This window comes from Felis catus, chromosome B3, assembly GCF_018350175.1.
Source record: "Felis catus isolate Fca126 chromosome B3, F.catus_Fca126_mat1.0, whole genome shotgun sequence".
NCBI classification, from domain to species: domain Eukaryota; kingdom Metazoa; phylum Chordata; class Mammalia; order Carnivora; family Felidae; genus Felis; species Felis catus.
This window is the reverse complement of record NC_058373.1, coordinates 137906657-137926881: the sequence shown is the minus strand read 5'-3', so window position 1 is coordinate 137926881 and position 20225 is coordinate 137906657. Positions and strand designations below refer to the sequence as shown.

Below are 20225 nucleotides of genomic sequence, written 5' to 3'. Positions count from 1 at the left end.
GGGGGAGGGGCAGAGACAGAGGGAGACACAGAATCCGAAGCAGCTCCAGGCTCCGAGCTGTCGGCACAGAGCCCCACGACTCGAACTCGTCAACTGTGAGAACATGACCTGAGCCAAAGTCGGACGCTCAACAGACTGAGCCACACAGATGCCCCAGCCCTGACTCCTTCTAAATGCCTGTGTGAGGGTTATGATCCCGTTGAAAGCGGAGCCCGGGGTGGGAGGGGGGCGGTTAGCAGCTTGCCTAAAAGCAACCAGAGAGTGGCCCCTTTGGGACTTGAACTCAGGAGCGAGGGGGTCCAGGCCTCTCCATGGAACTTCAGCCTCCGCTACCTTTCTTCTTTCGGTGGCCCCGGGCTGCCGCTGCCGTGGTGGCCGGTTGGCTCGTTGAGGGTGACGCTCCAGAGCAGGGCCACAGGGCTTTCCCCCATGCCCGCCCCCTCCATGGAATCGTGAACCTCCCACCGGCACCGGGAACTGGGAACAGCAGCATGGGTGCCAGAGGTTAGGGACAAAGAATGGCGAGAGGCCACCTCTCACAGGGCGGGTGGGGGACAGAGTGGGCGGGTGTCATTGCCTGTAAAGCTGCTCTGATTTCTTCTGGAGAAAAAAAGAGGCATTTTCTCTCTAGGGGCAGAGGCCATGCATGTTCTAGAAGTTTCATTGGCAAGGAAGAAATGGACAGAGGAAGTTGTGTGTGTGTGTGTGTGTGTGTGTGTGTGTGTGTGTGAGTGGGGTGTGTGCACGCAAGGCCCAGAAGCTGAGGGGGCAGCCTGGCTCTCAGCCCTGGGCTTCTGGAAAATAGACACACCAACAGGGCCTGGCATCCTCAGGATGACCATGCTGGACCCAGGACATTTCCCCTGAGAAGAGCATTTTATGCTTCTCACGGAAGTAGCTGTTTGTCCCCCTGTCATTCTCCACACAAAAGGGAATGCCAGTCGACCCCCGGGATTCTCTGCCATCTGGAAATTTCCATAAGCTGGTCTGGAAATGATGCTCTCTCTTTTTTTCTCGAGACAGCATACAACCAGCTCGTGAAGAAGGACTTAGCTCCACGGGTCCTAGATTCCTTCACCTCTCTCTTGCTCTGCATGTCTGTCTGTGTCTTTGTGTTGTAGAAGCCACTGGTGTTCGTCGTATTTGTTGGGTACCTAAGGTGCCAGAGGCAGGAAAAAGGCAAGTTTCCAGGATCAGCTTTGGAGGAACGAAAACCTTGCAAGCCCATTTCAAGTCCAAGAGACCAATCCTCTTGTGCCAAAGCATGTGAGCCTGATGGGTTTGTTAGTTTGCCTTGTCCTCTCTCCCAAGGGAGGGCTCAGGAACCAGAGGGGTCCAGGCCTCTGCGGAACCCCACCTGGAGGCGTTGGCCACATTCCTGCCCTCTCTCTACCCTCAGCCAAGTCCAAAGACTGACTGGCTGTTTACACCGCTGGTCTGGTCTGGTTGACGCAGGCGACGGTCTGGTGGAATAGGGTGTGTGTGTGTGTGTGTGTGTGTGTGTGTGTGTAGATGCCACATAAGTGGGTTTTGGCGTCGAAAGCAAACTTCAGTGTTTAAAATGTTCTGTTATGTAAACAGTATTCACAGGGACCACATCCACTCCCGTCATACTAGTTGGTGATTGTCAAACATGCGTTTGCAATAAATTAAGCTTTCTGGGAAGGCAAGCAGTAACAGAGCCAAATGAGTGTCCTGGAACATGTGTGTTTTATCTCGGTTCATATCAAGTCCACGACCAGCCCAGAGCCTTCCCCGCTCGGGAGGGAGGGAGGGAGGGAGGGATGCGTGGGTTCTTCTAGCTTCTCAGTGCTATGGTTTCAAAGTCACCTTGAAGTTTACAGCCCCTTTCTGTGGCTGGAGTTGGAAGTAGCCGTGTTCTCAAAGACGGCTGGATGTTTTCGTTGTTGCTTTTTTTGCATTTAAAAATGTATCGCTTTATGTCTGGAAATAAAAAAAATCTCTATTTTGGTCTATGAAGCATTGTGTGGTTCGGAAAATCTTTTTTTTTCTGGAGTCAAGGGGTTTTGTCTGAAGAGGTTACGAGGAGAAAGAGGGTTGTGTGGCTAAGGCTGACTGATTTTTAAATTCTGGCCTCCAGGCAACAGCAGGGCCTGGTTTATGCAGAGGTTGAACTCAGGGCGATAGCGGTTCTCAGCTCCTCGGAAACGTCAGGATCACCTGGGAAGCATCTTCAAAGTCACCGCCGGCATCTCCCCAGACCTCGTGGGCTGCAATCTGGAGGGTAGACCGAGTGGAGTTTGAAAATTCCAAATGCGCTCTGAGTAGACAGACGGCCCCAAACAGAGGCAGGCACCAGGCAGATAACAGAAGGCCCTTGGATCAAAGCCCCACTTTGATGGTTTGTTTAACAAACCGTCCTTAGGTCTGAGAATCTGCTTTCCAAAGCCACAGGGTTTTGGAAGCTGTACCCAGAGAGGGCAGAGGTACAAGAGAAGGGGGGATACCATCCCATGTTCGAGGAGAGGTCTAAGAAACCAGCCGCGAACCCCAGACCCACCGCCTGTCAATCAAGTCTCCCGGCAATGGCCCTGGCTTGCCAGGAGAAATGTGTGTCCAGAATCTTCCGCTCCCAAAGTGTATGTACTTCAGTTTCGAACACTTTCCATGAGGTTTTAAAATAGAAAGGCTTTGGGGCGCCTGGGTGGCGCAGTCGGTTAGGCGTCCGACTTCAGCCAGGTCACGATCTTGCGGTCCACGAGTTCGAGCCCCGCGTCGGGCTCTGGGCTGATGGCTCGGAGCCTGGAGCCTGTTTCCGATTCTGTGTCTCCCTCTCTCTCTGCCCCTCCCCCGTTCATGCTGTGTCTCTCTCTGTCTCAAAAATAAATAAACGTTAAAAAAAAATTTTTTTAATAGAAAGGCTTGGACTCTTGCATTATTTATCCGCCCATTCCCAAATTTTACAAATCTGTTATTTTAATAACGCACACAACCCTTTTCCTACTCTGTTCTCTGAAGACACCCTCGTCGCTTATTAAGAAGAGAGAGGCAAGGACCTCTCAGGTGAGAAAAATGTGTCTTTAATCCTTCACGCTTAAGTGACTGGTAAAAGGGAGAGACCGGGTTTTAGACTCTGGGTAAAACTAAGTGGTGTCCAGAATTGTGAGTGTGAAGGACTTGGAACCTTCTGGATGCAGGAACCGGTTCCCTGGCACGTGCCCTTGGAGTCCAGCACCATTCCCGTTGCTGAACCTCGGATGGGAGAGTCTGTTCTGTTAGGAGGGGGTCCTCGGCTTCCACAGGTCAGCCTTAATGGCAGGTGAGACCGCGGAGTCCTCGGTGCCCCGGCTGGTCGCTTCTGGGTGTCAAAGGGCAGAACAACTCTCCGCCATCAGCCCGTAACAAGAGTACTGCTTGTTCTCTATAAGGAATTCACTTCCAGAAGTGAGTCCGGGGGCTCTGGGTGGCTCAGGCGGTGGAGCGTCCGACTTCAACTCAGGTCCTGCTCTCACGGTTCGTGAGTTCGAGCCCCGCATCGGGCTCACCGCTGTCAGCGCACGGCCTGCTTGGGATTCTCTGTCTCCCTCTCTCTCTGCCCCTCCCCTGCTCATGCTGTCCCCCAAATAAATAAATATTACAAGAAAAAGAAGAAAGACGTGAGTCCATCAGGTATCTTGGGACCTAATGGCTAACGTCTTAAGAGTAGTACCCGAAGCCCTCGTGACTCTTGTGACCTGGGGTCAGGGGGCTCCTCGACTCCTGATTAGCCGTCTCCCAAAACAAAACAAAAGACAGAACCTCGTCCGCTGGGACACTCTACCCTTGAGGTGTACGGAGGTCGTGGGGTCGGCCCTACGTAGCTGATTTTAAAAAGCCTTAATCTGCGTAACGTGAAAGTAGGCCGGGCATCACGTAGAGTGACTGTGTGCTGTTTCTAGCGACCCGGGGTCGGGAACTTCGGCGTTAAAACATCGCTTTCGTGGGAAAACTACAGGTTCTAAATCCTTACGGAGCTCTCATACTCCTGACTCGGTGATTAAGTCATTTTTATGACTATGTGATTTTCCACTCCCCCCTCCACCCCCCACCCCCACCCCCCACCAGCCCTAGTCATGGAAGTAATTATCTTACCTCTGTTTTCATCTGAGGCTTCCCAGCCCGGCTGTGACATGTTTAATTGGAGAGATTCATCATCTTTCGTGGAAACCCCTTGGTGAGACGCTATTCAGCTACTTGGCCTTGGCCTTTCCTGTCACCGTCTGGCCGGCTCTGGCTCCCAACCGCTCCTGCGGTGACCTTTCGCCACCCTGCTTCCCTCGATTACGCTTCAAGGGGAGCGCCCCCGGCCCGCTCCGGGTTTCCGCCGTGGGGATCCTGGATTGCCGTCGCCTTTGGCGTGCGTCCTGGTCGGTCCCTGCTTCCAGCTCCTCCTTGGTCTTCGCCGTGGCCTTCTGCTAATTTCTAACAGGAGGCCTCTGCTACCAACGGACAGCAAGGGAAATTGCTCCAAATTGTCCCGCGACAGTCTCTCTCCATCGCGAGTGTGGGTTTCCCGTCCTTGACCATGTGCAAATAATTGAGGCCCTTTTGCTTTGGAATAAGGTGATGGCATGACAAAAAAAGAAAAGTTAAAAAAAGAAAAGAAAAAAGCAAGCTCCTTGCGATTGGGCGTCCTGGATCACATCCTGGAACGGTAAAGGGACATTAGTGGAAAACTCAGTGGAACGCAAATGAAGTCTGTGGTTTCCTGAATAATGTCACGCCGGTGTTCGTGTCGTGGTTTTGACGAGAGTCCCACGGTTCCGTGAGCGGTTCGCGTCAGAGGAGACCCGGCGACGGGAACTTGGTGCTATTTTGGCACCTTCTCTAAAATCATCCCAAGGAAAAATTTTATTTATGTATTTATTTTAAGTAGAGACTTTTATGGCCCTGGGGAAAAAGGGAGAGTTCTCTCTCGCCTCTAAATTACTCCCTTAAAAACGGGCTTGGATCTGTCCTGGGAACAGGCTTGGAGTCAGCCCCATCCACGTTTGCCTCCCAGTCACCGCGTCTCCAAGGTAGCAACCTTGGGAAAGTTCTCCAGTCTTCTTGAATGATACTTACCACAAAGGGATATGGTCGGGAGCGAAAGCACGTCCGGAAGACACGTCTTGTTTCAGCCCTCTGAACGTGGGGTTTGTAGACCACGTAGGCCGACCCCAAAGTACGGCCTTGCAACTGTGCCAGGGCTCTGCGGCGTCCCCTACGCGCTTCGCAAGTGTCCCGGGGATCCTCGTTGAGCGGGGGGCTTCTGGAATCAGCCAGGGGTCAGTTGCAGACAACGGAACCCACTCTAGCCCGTTTAAGGAGAGAAAGACGAATGACAGGGTGTTGGGGGGCTCACAAAATTGCTGGCAGGGTTGAAGGAGTCGACCTCTAGTCTGAGATTCCAGAAATAAGCCCAGCCTGAGCACCACTCTGGCCTCTTCCCTGGTGGAGACAAGAGGCAGCCACCACTTTAAGAAGCCGCCAAGCCAGGAAGCCGCCGCGGTTGCCTGAAGACTCTTGTCGTCTCCCCCGGTCACCCGCAGCAGCCACCCAGGTGCCCCGCGTCAGGCCGTCTCACGGGCCTCCCTTCCACACCGCGTATCGCGACCCGAGAACCTGAGCCGGCAAAGCCTAGGTCACATCCAGGGCCCGGCAGCAAAGGAGTCTAGAAATGTCGTTTTAGCTTTACCCTCTCTGCATCACAGGAGGGCGTCTTGCAAGGGGTTTACTGGGTGATGAACCGAGCACCCCACAGTCCACGCCTTTGGATGCTTAATATTCACGCGCACCCCTGTTTCCCCATCTAAACCTCCAAATGAAAACAGCAGCAGAAACACTCAGCTCCCACGCTGTGCAATGCGCCTCCCGTTCGTACAAACAGGTGCACGCTTAGCGACACGTCCTACTAGTCAGTGTATCCATTTCCGTGCTCCGTGAGTTTCCCTCGGGTTCATTCGCAGTCTTAACTTGATAGCCTGAAGTCTGTGAACGAAAAGCACACGGTTAACGACCCAGTCCCCGCCACCACGCCCACGTTGTCCATGAACAGGCACCGGAGTGGCTGGAAAGAGGCCGTGTGATTGCCCAGCTGACTCTCAGGAGCCTCCTTTGTATAGATGGGCTTTTGGTGAGCAGAGAGCCCCACGTAGCCTGGCACCCGAGATCTACTCCAAGAGGACTACCCACAAACCTCTCCTTCAAACTTCCTTGTCATCCGTCCCTAACCTTGAACTTCTCAAGCCCTTGACCATCCTTAAGTCAAGAATATTTCTGAGCTCCTACTGTATGTCAGGCACGAACAAAATGGTGAAGGAGAGCAAACCCAGGCTCCTGCCTTCATGGAGCCTCCTTCCTGGAGCTGGTCTCCGCCCACCAGTCCACGTAGATCTGTACTCCCAGTCACTTCTGTTATCGGGCAAAATGGATTACCAATGGACAGCTCAAAGCTGGCCCCTGGGGGGACTTCCCTTCCCCTTGCCTTTCATCACCGGCCTTCAGGAGGACTTCGATCCCATAGCACTGAACTTCTGGCTGGTTCTGTCATATCATCCAAGGCCAGGTGGAAACTCAGGCTCAGAGTCTTTACCTCTAAGACAAGGGTCATGGAGCCTCAGGGTGAGGCCATGGGGCAGGCAGAGGGGTTGGGGACTGTGCAGCAGGTGTGGGTGACCTGGAGTGTGAATCACCGGGTGACCAAATGAGAGAACTGGCAAAGACTTCAGGCCTGGACACTCAGCCAGAACTGGACACGGCACTGGGATCAGGCTGTGTGGGGTTCCCACCCATGGAAAGGCTGCACAGGCAGATGGTGAGGTCCTCTTGGCCGCCATGACTCCCGACCACTTGAGCACTGCCCTGGCCATGGACTTCTCTCCATCCACCCCTCCTGGTGCTGCTGGGAGACCCTTCTCTGACAACATCTGGGCCTCTGACATGCCCCTGCCCCGCCAAAGCCAATTTGTGACCATTGGTTTGCTCCTTCTCCCCCTCCATCGCTCTTTCTTTGATATCTGCTCCGTTCTCTCATTCCCTGGCCTTGACTCTCTTGAGTCTCTCCAGTTTCTGGTTCCATCACTTGAGAGCTGTTTTGATGTTTCCATCGTCTAGGACTGGGCTGGCCTGTAGGTCAAATCCAGCTGCGACCTGCTTTTGTGTAGCCCAAGATGACCAACAGGATTTAAAAATTTTTGAAAATGGTTCCATGTTTGAGTGGTCACGTATTGGGGGCGCCTGGGTCGCTCAGTCGGTTAAGCATCCGACTTCGGCTCAGGTCATGATCTCGCGGTCTGTGAGTTCGAGCCCCGCGTCGGGCTCTGTGCTGTGAGCTCAGAGCCTGGAGCCTGCTTCTTTGGATTCTGTGTCACCCTCCCTCTTGGCCCCTCCCCTGTTCACGCTCTGTCTCTCTCAAAAGTAAATACACTTAAAAATTTTTTTTTGAAAAAACGATCACATATTAGGTGGTCACATAAGTACGTACATTACCTCTTCAGTTTTGCCTCTTAGCCTATAAAGGCCTAAACCATTTCCTACCGGGCCCTTTCGAGAAGCATTTGTCAGACCCTGCTCAGGGCTGTCGCCTGCACAACTTCCGGCCCAGCCACCCCTTGTATCCAAGCTGTTCGCCCCTGGATCCCAGCCAGGTCCTTCTGGAAGACCAGCTCCCTGCAGGCGGGCCCTGACCCCCCTGAAGGGGGCCCAGGCAGAAAGAACATCGGACTGGGTGTCAGGAGAAATTGCTTCCAGTCCCAGCAGTGGCCACCAGCTCCCTCTGTGTCTCTAGGTAACTCGAGGGCCCCCTCTGCCTCTGAGCCCCTTGCTGCCAAGCGGGGGATGAGCCGTGAAGCACACTGCAAAGCTCCCAGAGCCGTGCCAATCCTCCTGAGACTGTCATCCATGTGACCACCAGGGACACACCGAGAGAGGGGCACACAGGCGGAGCTGAGGACTCAGGGTGCCTGTGGTTAATCCTTCATGCTGGGGCCTCCCGTGATGAGCCCTGCAGGTGCACGTGCACACGCACACAGAGGTGCACCCCACCCACCACAGGTGCGCGCGCCTGCTTGCAACACACACTGCACACACGTGCCCACGCGCGTGCCCACGTCTAACACGCGTCACGTGCACAGACACACCTGCGCCCCACACGCACTCTGTGCAGACACACATCGCAAACGGACACACACGGCCCTCCGTCCCGCCTTTGTGGCTGAGAGCCCCACCAGAGCTCAGGGGCGCATCCCTGGGGGTTCCCTCCTAGACGCTTGGCCTGACGAAGTCTCCTCGGGAACCAGAAAATTAAATTCGGGGTCATTTCTCTGTGCCGGATATCGGGCATAATTTGAGGATTACCGTGGGCAAGGAAAAGAGAACGGACATTTCTCTCTCCCTCTCTCTTTCTTTCTTTCTTTCTTTTTTTTTTTTTTTAACTGAGCTTGAAAAGAAAAAGGCTGTTGTGTGGGGTAATGAGCCTTTTGGTGGGTGAGGTCAGGAGGAGGTGGGGCCCGGAGCAAATCAGAGCCAGCATCTGAAGACGCAGCAAGTCTTGCCTTTTGGGGTCAGGGAAGGGGGTCAGTCATGCGGGGGCTATAAAGAAAGAGATTGCATTTAATTGAAGAAACATCTTCTTACAATCATGTTTTGGCTGAAGGGCATGGCCGACCCTGACCAAAGGCCCAGGGGGCCGAACACAAAACGTGTATAGTTTTGTGGGGATGCCAGAACACCTCCCACAAGCAACATGTATCAAAACCCGAGTTTATGCAGGAGTTGGGGGGGAGCCAGGGAGGGAGCCATTTGTTTTATGAGTAATGCATTCGAGGCGTAACACCCTGATAACGCAATATTCACAGTTTGCTAGGTACTCCCACTGACATTATTTCCTTTGGTTCTCACAATAGATGTCAAAGGCATTATTGTATCTAACCCCCAAGACTATGTCTTGGGTACGGAAGAAAGAAAGAAGAAAGGCCTCAAGGTGTAGAATACAGCAGGGCTGGAGAATGTTGAACCAAATGACTCAGTCCAGAGGTACCGGATAGGTTCACCTGGATGACTGCCCCAAAGCACTGGGTTGAGGACCCTGAGGCTTGAATAAGCAAAGAGCTCCAAGATCCCTGGGTGACCACCATGGCCGTGGTGGTGGTGGTGGTGGTGGGGGGGGTGCATATTTGGATTCCTTCCCTTTACCTTATTTGTCTCGTAAAGGGAGAGGATTGCTCTCGAGCTGGGTTTACGAATTCCCATGCTCACAGAACCCAGGTAGGAAACACAAATGAGAGACTTGGTCACTTGCGAAAACATTGCGGAAAAAGGTTTAGGGGCCCTGTCAGTCGTTGCCAGGTGGGTGTGGGCGCTCTGGGTCATACGTCTGACAGTTCTTAGATCACACAAGATTTCAGATTTTAATGTTGAGAGAAAGTCTTTTACGTGGCAACTAATTTGAATAATTAAAAAATACCTGTGCCGTGTGTGTGTGTGTGTGTGTGTGTGTGTGTCTTTAGGCTGGATGTGACCCAAAGGATTGCTTCACATCCTTTAGTCTAAATAATCCCCCAAGTTCCTTTTGGTTCAAAATTTCTGAATTCTGGGGCACCTGGGTGGCTCAGTGAGTTAAGCATCCAACTCTTGATTTCGGCTCAGGTCGTGATCTCATGGTTTGTGAGATCGAGCCCCATGTCAGGCTCTGTGCTGACAGCGCAGAGCCTGCTTGGGATTCTCTCTTGCTCCCTTTCTCTGCTCTCTCTCAATAAATACACTAAAAAAAAAAAATCTAAATTCTGTGTGGGATGCAGACCCAGACACCATGCTCACGTGATATGTTTCTCAGTAGAGCCATCGTTCAAACCCTGGGCACTCACCCACCTGGCCTGAGAGCAGTGTGAGTACCTACGACGTGCCATCACCAGACTTTTATACACATTGTCTCACTCAAGCTTCACAGGGACTTCCAGCTGGCTCTTCTCGTTTTTCATGCCGCTGAAGACACAGGCTCAGAGAGGTTACAGACTTGCCCAAGGTTGCACAGCACAAAACCCAATCAAAATGTACTCCTTGGTGATTTTGCAAGCTTTCGGGTTTTGAGGGTGGAAATTCCATGACATAATCAGCACTGGAGGAAAAAGATTCTCTGAACGCTGATAACTGCGTAAAGCCGATGAGGACTTACACCCGATGTAGCATCTAGATCCCCTGTGGCATGCCCAGTGTTCAAAAGATTGTCTTTGATGGATAACCCAGTAGGCGTTATCAGGGTTGGGCCAGTTCTGAGGCCCCTGGGCAAGCAGTCCCTTGGCTGACTTCCAGCCCATAAATTGTCCTAAAGGGCCGCCAGGTTTTGGCTGTCGGTGGAAGACGGGAGAGATGGAGAGGCCCTGAAAGGCAGTATCTTTCCCATCTGTTCCGCATTACGATGCTGTTAAATATTTCATGCTCTCCATTGTACCAACAAATAAAAGCAGAACTAATCTCTTTGTTTTAAGTTTCCTTGACTGGCATGGCTGGTGAGTAAGCAACATACGTATTTTCTCACAACTGGAGGGGACTGGTTCTGCGGGAGGTTTGGAAAGAGAAAGGCTCTCACTCACGAAGCTGAGTGGGAAGTGTCCTGATGCTGATGGAGAGACAAAAGTGACAGCTCCGGGGACGGGGGTGAGGAAGATGTTTTTCAGTTGTCTCAGCCATGGAGATGAGAGCCTGGGAGACAGGACTTTCTGGGGTGCACCCAGCTATCGCCCATCCATCCATCCATCCATCTGTCCTTCTGCCTGTCTGTCCATCTGCCCATCTGTCCACCCATCCATGCATCCACCCACGCACGCGTCCCTCCACCCGTGTGTCCACGTATCCATCTGTCCATCCGTCCCTCCACCCATCCGGCCATCCATTCTTTCAGCCCCATTGTTGGAAGGCACCCAGGAGCCAAGGGGTGCACCTGGCATCTAGAAGCTGCAAAAGGCGTGGAATGGATCCTCTCCTAGAGCCTCCGGAAGAAAGACAGCCCTGCTGACACCTCAATTTTAGCCCCATTTTAAGCCTTCTTATTAATCTTATTAAGATCATAAATCTGGGCTATTTCCAGCCACCCGGTGTGTGGCAGTTTGTTACAGCCCCAACAGGAAGCCAACACACAACCTCATGGGGTCACGGCGGGCGTCGGATGAGCTAATATTTAAAAGCACTTAGCACAGTGCCTGGCACAGAGGAAGTGCTGGGAAACCGTCACGGCTCTTGCTCTGTTATCACCACTGTCCTGATGTGCTGTGGGGGCAGGGAAATAACCAAGGAGTTTTTTATTAAAAATGCAGGGGCGCCTGGGTGGCTCCGTCGGTTGAGCGTCCGACTTCAGCTCGGGTCACGATCTCGCGGTCCGTGAGTTCGAGCCCCGCGTCAGGCTCCGGGCTGACGGCTCGGAGCCCAGAGCCGGCTTCCGTTTCTGTGTCTCCCTCTCTCTCTCTATCCCCTCCCTTTCTGGGTGGGTTCCTCTGGATGGTTCTGGGCTTAGCCGGGTGATGTCGTTTGGGTTGGCAGCAAATGTGATGGTGAGCAGAGGTCTGGAAGCAAAGTGGTTAGATTTGGGGATGATTTGTCTGTACCCTTAGTGCTACAAGAGACAAGGGGTCTAGAAGAAAAGTCACAGTCGCTAGCAGCAACATGGACTGGGGACTTATTACATGCTGGATTCGGGACTAAGCCCTTTGTAGACACCAGTGTTTCTTACGGAATCACTCACTCGGGTGAGACTCACCTAGAAGCTTGTCACAATGGCCCAGCGTCCCAGCCTAGCTTCACGCAACCAGAAAAGCTGGAGGGGCCTGAGAACCTTCATATTAGCCATCTCTCCCTTGACCCCTGGGCACCATGACCTCTGGGAACCACGAACACTCATCCTCACATGTCGGCTTCGCAGCCCGCCCCTAAGGCAGAGAGCCTCATGCCCATTTTACAGACGAGGAAAGTGAGGCTCAGAGAAATAAGTTCGCTGGTTGGAGGTGGGGCCACGACTCGCCCCCAAGCACGGGTGATAATCAAAGACAAGCTCTCGGTCGGTCACCAAACGCTGCCCGCGGTGGCCGGGGCTGGCCCCACGAGGCTCCGCCCTCTGCCCGACACTCCGGGGGCCGCCGCTGGTGACGCCAGGGGCGCGTCGTTCTGGGCCCCCCTGAAGCTGGGCCTGCTCCAGGCAGAGGTGAGAAGTGCCAGGGGAATGATGAAGTCGGGCCTCTTCCCTGAAATGGAAATTGTTGTTAAATAAGAACATAAATATTTAAGTACCCGCCGTGACTACTCTTTGCAGAACAACTTTGAGTCCAGAGTCAATAAGAACCGGGCTTAAAATAAACACAAGGCCCGGGTGCGAGTCCCACGCCTCCCAGTGCCCTCACTCCGGGCCTGAAGAGAAGCCTTTTATTGTGTCCTCACCCGCACGCGGCGCTCCCAGGTGACAAGGGGGGCCAGGTACCTGGCCGCAGCCTCTGGCACCGTTAGTGGCCCCGACGTGAAAAAATCTCACCTCTTGGCCGTGAAGGGCCCTCCCAGGACAGCCGCCCCCGCTGTGAGGGGTGTGGGGTGACAGCGCCCCGGTTCCCCAGGCCGTTGGCGGCTCCTCACTGCCCCCCAGACGGGGCGGTGTTTCAGGGACTACGTGGAACGTTCTCTCCGTCACTCACACCCCTTCGCAGAAGCGAGGGAGCCCATCTCTTCATGGGGCGCGAAGGCTGCGTCTCACCTCCCGCGGGGCCTTTTCCGGCCTGGGCCCCAGCCGCGTCCCCTGCTCTCAGGGGCGCTCTTGCCCGCGAAGGGGTCACTGGCGACGCAGCACGGTCTTGGGAGAGCCCGCCAGCATGTAGCACTTCGTCACCTCCTCGGAGATCTGTCTCCCTGGGGCCCTTCTGCTTCAAGACTCATTCTCCACCTGAACTCTCTAAACACCACCGGACCTTGCAACCAATCCCGAGGACGTCTCTTCGCCCGATCTTCCAGCCTTTTGTTATTTTCGACACGTGCCCCCTACCTCTGTCGCGTCTTCCTCCATGTTCCCTTTTGGGGGTGTTAGCCAGGACTGACACGTGTCATTTGCCACCAAAGGCCCTCGCCGGTGGGGGGCCAGCTGAGGGGCCGTTCCCGGTCCCAGAGGTTGGGTCTTTGCATCTGCCCCCCCAGTCCCAAATCCATTCAGCCTCCGGTTCCCACTAAGCCTCAACCAGAGAGCGCTCAGCCCCGCTGCCCTGGAGACAGCGGGGGAGGCCTGCAGACATTTTTAGTTGTCACAACCGGGAAGGGAGTGCGTCCGGAATCCCGTGGGTGAAGGCCGGGACGCTGCTGACACCCTACAGAGCACAGGACCAAGAACAATCACCCCTGAAAGTCAACAGTGGCCAGAGCAAGGACCTCTGCTCTATTTATACAGGTCCTGCCTGACTCTATCCGGCCCCGAATGTGAGGGTCTGACTCCTGAGCGCCCCCGCTTTGATTCGACCCTTGAGAACTTCCGTCTGCCTCCACTTAAAGCCTGCGACCCACCTTTGGGCATCCCGTGGCCCTCTGTTGATGCTGACTACTCGCCCCAGCGCCCGCCTGCTCCCCGGCACCACCGCCACATCGTGGGACATCGTCCCACCGCACACAGAGGGTCCAGCCCACGCACCTGCCCTCCCGCAGCGCCGACCTCGCCCCTCGGGCCCGACGGCACCCAGGTCTTGGCGAAGACCAGCTACCCTCACCGTGTTCTGCCATGATGGACACCCTCCCCACCCCGGGACAAGGTTTTCTGGCCCCAGGACAGTGTCCAGCTCAGGCTGGACACCCCCCACCCCGCTCCCGGCTGCACCCATTCATTTCGCAGGCGACCGGAGGCTCAGTTCCCTGGAGCTCCAGTGTGGGGGCGAGCCTGACGGTGGAATGAAAAGACTTGGTGACCCACGCCTAAAAATAAAAATATTATTCAATTGTCGTGTCTGACAGACAGAGCGCCTGACGCAGAAAGCAAAGCCATGGCAACTGGGGAAACACACTGGAAACCCTCTCACGTGGGTGCGTTGAAACAGATCTCAGCTGGGCCTTCTGGACCCGGACGATGGACGGGCGTCTTCGCTGCTCTCTGGTTTCTGGGCTTGGAGGGGGTTGGCCATGGGCGCGTGGGAAAGAGGAGAAAAACAGTGGGCCCCCCTCGGCTGGTCCCGCGTGTTCAGGCTTCCGCTGCCTTCTTGGGATGCCCCCTGTTCTTGGCTGGAAAGCGGCTTTGGACACGATTTCTGCTAGAATAGTGGGAACCTGGAAGATAAGAACGAATACCCCATTTTTGTCCCCCGTTAGAGAGATGCTCTTTCCTTTTGTACCCCCGGGAGAGTGTGGACTCTGGACCAGTACTTTCTTGCCTCCAGGCCTTGCTTCTGCTAAATGCCTCGCCCAAAACGCCCTTTCTTGCCACTTCTGCACACCCGAGTCTGACCCCGCCTTCTGGACTCCGCTAAAACGTCACTGCCTCCAGGAAGGATTTCCAGATTTTTTTTCGGTCCGCCAGCCCTGTCCCCAACCATCCACAGGCAGCAGCGATCTCTGTCCGCCGGGCTTCCCACGGCACTTCATCAACGCTTACATTATGCCCCTTAACTCAGCAAGGCGGGGCCAAGAGCAAAGTGGATGTGAAGTCAGGTAAACCAGCGCGAATCCCGACTCCGTTCCTAAGCAGCTGTGTGCCTTTGAGCACTTAACCTCTCCACGCCTCGATTTCCTCACCTATAAAATGGACCCAAAGCCTACCTTGTAGAGCTGTTGTGATTTTTTTTTAAATTTTTAAAAATGCTTATTTATTTTTGAGACAGAGACAGAGTGCTAGGGAGGGAGGGGCAGAGAGAGAGGGAGACACAGAATCCGAAGCAGGCTCCGGGCTCCGAGCCGTCAGCACAGAGCCCGACACGAGGCTGGAACCCGTGAACCGGGAGATCGTGACCTGAGCCGAAGTCGGACGCTCTACCGACTGAGCCACCCAGGCGCCCCTGGGGTTGCTGTCATTTTAAAGTGGCAAACTGTGAGCAACTGCCTGCACAAAGCAGTCGCCCAAAAATGCCAGCCGTCAGCATCAGCAACCTTCAGGCAGAAAGCGAGAGCTCTGGATTTGAGGCTGGCTTCACCACCCAATAGGTTTTAGGGATTGAATTGTGTCCCCTCCCAAAAGATACGGTTGAAGTCCTAATCCCCAGTATCTTAGAACATGACCTTATTTGGAGTGAGGGCCGCTGCAGACGTAACTAGTTAAGATGAGGTCACAATAGGGGCGCCTGGGTGGCTCGGTCGGTTGAGCGTCCGACTTCCGCTCAGGTCATGATCTCACAGTCTGTGAGTTCGAGCCCCGCGTCGGGCTCTGTGCCGACAGCTCGGAGCCCGGAGCTGCTTCGGATTCTGTGTCTCCCTCTCTCTCTCTGCCCCGCCCCCGTTCATGCTCTGTCTCTCTCTCTCTGTCTCAAAAATAAATTAGAAAAACATTAAAAAAAAAAAGATGAGGTCACAACGGAGTAGGTTGGGCCCCAATCCAATACACCCCCAGACCAGGCGGTGAGGAGGTCATCTGCTGTTTTTATCTGCCCTACCTCCCTTCCCATTGCTTCTTAAAATAGGTCCTTCCTTCCTTGAACTGCTCTGCCCTCCGTCCATGTGATTCCAGGACACCTGGCAATCTGGTACCTTGGCCAAGAGGGTGGTCACGTGACCCAGGCCTGGCTCATCAGAGCTCCCGTCTCTCTGGCCACACCAAGGTGGTCGTACAGGCAATGCAGGTGACTATACAGGACCAATCTCACCCGGGGACTTCGATACGGAGGGTGGGAGAGAGAAGGCCTACCTTCAAGGTGGCTGAGCTGGGGTGACAGACACCTGCACTCTCTGTGCCTGTGACACTTTCTCCCCTTACTGCACGGAGAAACTCACCTACAGCAAGAAAAACTAGCTCTACACACAGAGGACAGCAGACGGGCATGGTGTGTGTGTGTGTGTGTGTGTGTGTGTGTGGCAAAGGGAAACTGAGGCCCAACGGTATTAGCAGAGTCGGCAAGCCAGCCCCATTCATGAACTCTCAGTCGCATCAATCAATAAATCCTCATTTTGGGGGCTCCTGGGTGGCTCAGTCAGTTGAGCATCCGACTTCGGCTCAGGTCACGATCTTGACGTCTGTGAGTTCGAGCCCCGCATCGGGCTCTGTGCTGACAGCTCGGAGCTTGGAGCTGCTTTGGATTCTGTGTCTCCCTCTCTCTCTGCCCCTCCCCCACTCACGCTCTGTCTCTCTCTCTGTCTCTCTCTCTCTCTATCAAAAATAAATAAACATTAAAAAAAAGTTAAATAAATCCTCATTTTTACTTTAACTGTTTTGAGTTGGAATTCTGACGTCCACAGTGAGAAAATCCTGCTCAAGCCAGGAGGGTTGGTTGACATGAAGGGACAGGGAAACCTCTCTGGAGAGAGCAGGCCCGGGCACCAAGAGGTCCCAAGAAAGAGTGACCGCGTGCCCCCCCCTCCCCGCGCCCGGTGCCTGCAGGGAGGGCCTTGTCTGGAGGGGTGTTTGGTGTAGGTGTCAGGGTCGGGAGGTTTACAGGAATGCCTGTCTGGTCATCCAGTCGAGGCCTCAAACCCACACTCTGGACTCCTTCCCGGAACCAGCACCTTCCCCTCCCACACGGAGCTTTACCCACACCGCCATCTTAGGTAATGGGGGGATAGAAATGCTGGATGATTTCCTTTCTGGAGACGGACCCAGTGCACAGGGGGAGGGACCAGCCCCAGACCAGAGGCCAGAAGCCTTTTTTTCTAAGACAGATGTGAGGGAGGAACAAGGGAGAGCTATTGGACATAAGCTGTAGGTGTCCAAAGGCTGGGAGTGACAGCCACTTCTGTGTCAACTGACTGAGCCGTGGGGCACCCAGACATCTGGCCCCATACCCTGGATGTGTCCGGGAGGGTGTTTCTGGATGAGATTAACATTTGAATCAGTAGACGGAGTAAAGCAGATGGTCCTCCATAATATGGTGGGCCTCCTCTAAGTAGTTGAAGACCTGAATAGAACAAAAAGACTGAAGAAGAAGAAATTCCACGTGCCTGCCTGCCTGAACCGGGACATCGGTCTTCTTCCCTCAGACCGGAAGCGACACAAGGCCCTCCTGGTCCCCAGGGCTTCAGGCTCGGCCAAGAACTCCACCAGCAACTCCCCTGGGTCTCCTGCTTGCTGACTGCAGATCTCAGGGCTTCTCAACTGCCTCCATAGTTGCGCGAACACGTTCTTTACAGCAAATCTCCTTCTCGCTACGTATCTATGTCCCATTGGTTCTCTTTCTCTGGACAACCTTGACTAACACGCCAGGCACGAGGGACACACCCAGGAGCCCTTTGTTTCCTTCTGTGACTTGGTGGTTATGTCTTCTCCTGGGATGGAGAGGCTGGGAGGGGAGGGGGGTTTCTAGATTAGGGGAAGCCGGGGAGAGAAGGTGGAAAGACAAGGAATCGGGCATGACCCAGATTCGCCCAGATGATCACGAAGAGGACGGGGCCCAGGTGACGGAGACCATGAGTGTTCAAGTGAAATCAATCACACTTTGACAGCACTCAGAGGCCAGGGGAGGGGCGAGGAAGACAGGGCGGGCTCCAAACTGCGGTCCAGATGCCTTGCGGCCAACTGACCTTGCTTGGGCTGGTTTCTCCAGTGTTTGGAGTCTCAGCGTTTTTATCTGCACCTCCGTCAGGGGAGGTGAACGGGGAAGGGCCCTCTGGGTGTCGATTCATTAGGACTCGAATGACACAAGGGTGTGAGTGTCGGGGATCCTGGGGGTGGGCGTCAGGGTGGGGTGAGCGTCTGCACCGAGGCCCCGGGACGACCCCTCAGTGGACCTGAGGAAGAGCGGGAAGGCCGCCACCTGGGCCCCGTGCCCCCAGCTCAGCCATGCTCACAGCCTCCCCTCACCCGGGTCTCTGCCCGACTGTGCCCTTGTCCCAGAGGCTTTGCTGGCCGCCCTTCTCACATAGCACCCCCCGACCCCCATCTCACAACAGACCCCCAGCCTTTACCTGGTTTGTAGAGTTTCTCGTGGTTTCTTTGACCTACAGGTTCGCCCGTCGTTACTCTTATCTTCCCCACAGATCGTAAGCCCCGGGAAGACAGGGACATTGGTTGGCTCTCAGAGTGCCCAGAGCCTCACCCAGGGCCTGGCACATCCCAGGCCTCCAAGATTAGTTCTTGGGGAGGCTGGCGGGAGGTGGCACGGGGCCTTGTAAGCTGCAGGAGCCCAGGGCTAGGGACAGAGGCAGGTGGAGGCAGAAGTAGGTTTTCGGAAGGCACACACAGTCCCACTATGGATGCTAGAACAGCAGGTCTCTGTCTGACTTTTGCCACAGGGATAACCATGCTTAGTACTAAAGAATTCTTAGTACTTAGTACCTGGGGACAAGAATTCTTTTCCTGTGCTGCCCTAACCTTCAACTTATTTATTTATCTTTTTTTTTTTAACGTTTATTTATTTTTGAGACAGAGAGAGACAGAGCATGAACAGGGGAGGGGCAGAGAGAGAGGGAGACACAGAATCTGAAACAGGCTCCAGGCTCTGAGCTGTCAGCCCAGAGCCCGACGCGGGCTCGAACTCACGGACCATGAGATCGTGACCTGAGCCAAAGTCGGACGCTTAACCGACCAAGCCACCCAGGTGCCCCTATTTATTTATCTTTTAAGTTTATTTATTTTATTTATTTTATTTTAAATTTTTTTTTCAAAGTTTATTTATTTTTGGGACAGAGAGAGACAGAGCATGAACGGGCGAGGGGCAGAGAGAGAGGGAGACACAGAATCGAAAACAGGCTCCAGGCTCTGAGCCATCAGCCCAGAGCCCGACGCGGGGCTCGAACTCACGGACCGCGAGATCGTGACCTGGCTGAAGTCGGACGCTTAACCGACTGCGCCACCCAGGCGCCCCAAGTTTATTTATTTTAATAGAGAAAGAGAGAGAGAGAGGGACAGAGCATGTGTACATGTGAATGAGAGAGGGGCAGAGAGAGAGAGGGAGGGAGAGAGAATCCCAAGCAGGCTCTGCGCTCAGCGTGGAGCCCGACGTGGGCCCGATCTCGAGAACCGTGAGACCATGACCTGAGTCAAAATCCAGAGCCAGAAGCTCAACAGACTGAGCTGCCCAGGCGCCCCTCAATTTATTTTGATCCTATGAAAACTGTTGGGTTGTTCAGATTCCTTAAAGCCAAAGACAAGTGATCTCCTATAAGAGTTTCACTTGTCCCCAACGCTTCCGTGGACAGCCAAGACTAGAGACGATGGGGTGGTCCCCATCTGGTGGTCCCCCTGCTCATGCCTTTCCTAGGTGGGGGCCATGCCGCAGATATCCTGACCCAAGACCTGTCTTCACCATATTTGACCTCAGACAACCCCCCGGAGCCCCCGGGTTTACTGTGAGAACTAGCAGAAGTCCCGCCAGTCCCAGAGAAAGTGACCAGTACCTGTTGGTCTCCTCTGCCTCTCAGCCTGCCTTTAAAAGCCTGGACGGCCTTGGCGGACAGCAATAGAGCGGAAAGGTGCTCGGTGAATTGAATCGACTCGGGGAGACAAACATCCCAGAGAACACGATTTGATAAACTCACCCTGTTTGGGAGGCTCCGGCTTCCCTAATTGTGGGGAAACCAAGATGTTGACATTTGATGAGCCTCTCCTCTTCCCCAAGGGCTGTAAATTCTGCCAACAAGTTCCCAGCTAATAAATGTTCGTCTTGTGGAACGTTAGCATTCTCTTGAACAATAAAAGTGACCCTTTGGCCTCGCTTATCACATTTCACGATTGAGTCAGGCCTCAATGATGGGCCGGTCCGGAGGTCACAGAAACATCTGCTCAAAAGCAGAAGATAATGCCCCTTCCAGACAAGGGCTTCAGACAGAATCCTGACTGCACTCTCCCCGCTGATACACTTCCTTAGAAACTCTAATCTGATTTGGGCCCCGAAGGAGAAAATTAAAACCAGAAATGAAGACGCACATGCGATATTTTGGTTTGTTTTGTTTGATTTGTACATGCACTTTAAAAGAGAGACATCCAAAGATCTTCCTGTTCGGATTCTACCTTCAACGAGGTTCAACTCACTGAGTCGTTGTTCGGCAGGCGTTGTTCTCACTGAGTCGGCAGATATTGTCACTTTAGAGGCTTGGAAATATATATATTTTTAATGTTTATTTATTTTTGAGAGACAGAGAGAGGCAGAGCATGAGCC

General features: G+C 54.0%; 1 protein-coding gene and 1 long non-coding RNA gene across 3 annotated transcripts in view; one reads left to right on the top strand and one right to left on the bottom strand.

Moving 5' to 3' along the window:
• The window catches only part of SYNE3 (spectrin repeat containing nuclear envelope family member 3), a 109251-nt gene extending 98798 nt beyond the window's left edge, over positions 1-10453 (top strand). The window contains exon 19 of one of the 2 annotated variants that reach the window (XM_023256008.2): positions 4110-10453. The gene's annotated coding sequence lies outside the window, so the exon portion shown is untranslated. Of the gene's footprint in view, positions 1-2101; positions 2707-4109 lie in introns of those variants that run through there. The other variant, XM_023256007.2, reaches the window with a different exon arrangement.
• A 3456-nt stretch (positions 10454-13909) lies between these two features.
• On the bottom strand, positions 13910-19785 carry LOC123386197. Its single transcript, XR_006599964.1, has 2 exons — positions 19606-19785; positions 13910-14256 (listed from the first exon to the last, which is right to left on the bottom strand). It is a non-coding gene; the product is annotated as an uncharacterized LOC123386197 (long non-coding RNA).
• Positions 19786-20225: the final 440 nt, after the last annotated feature.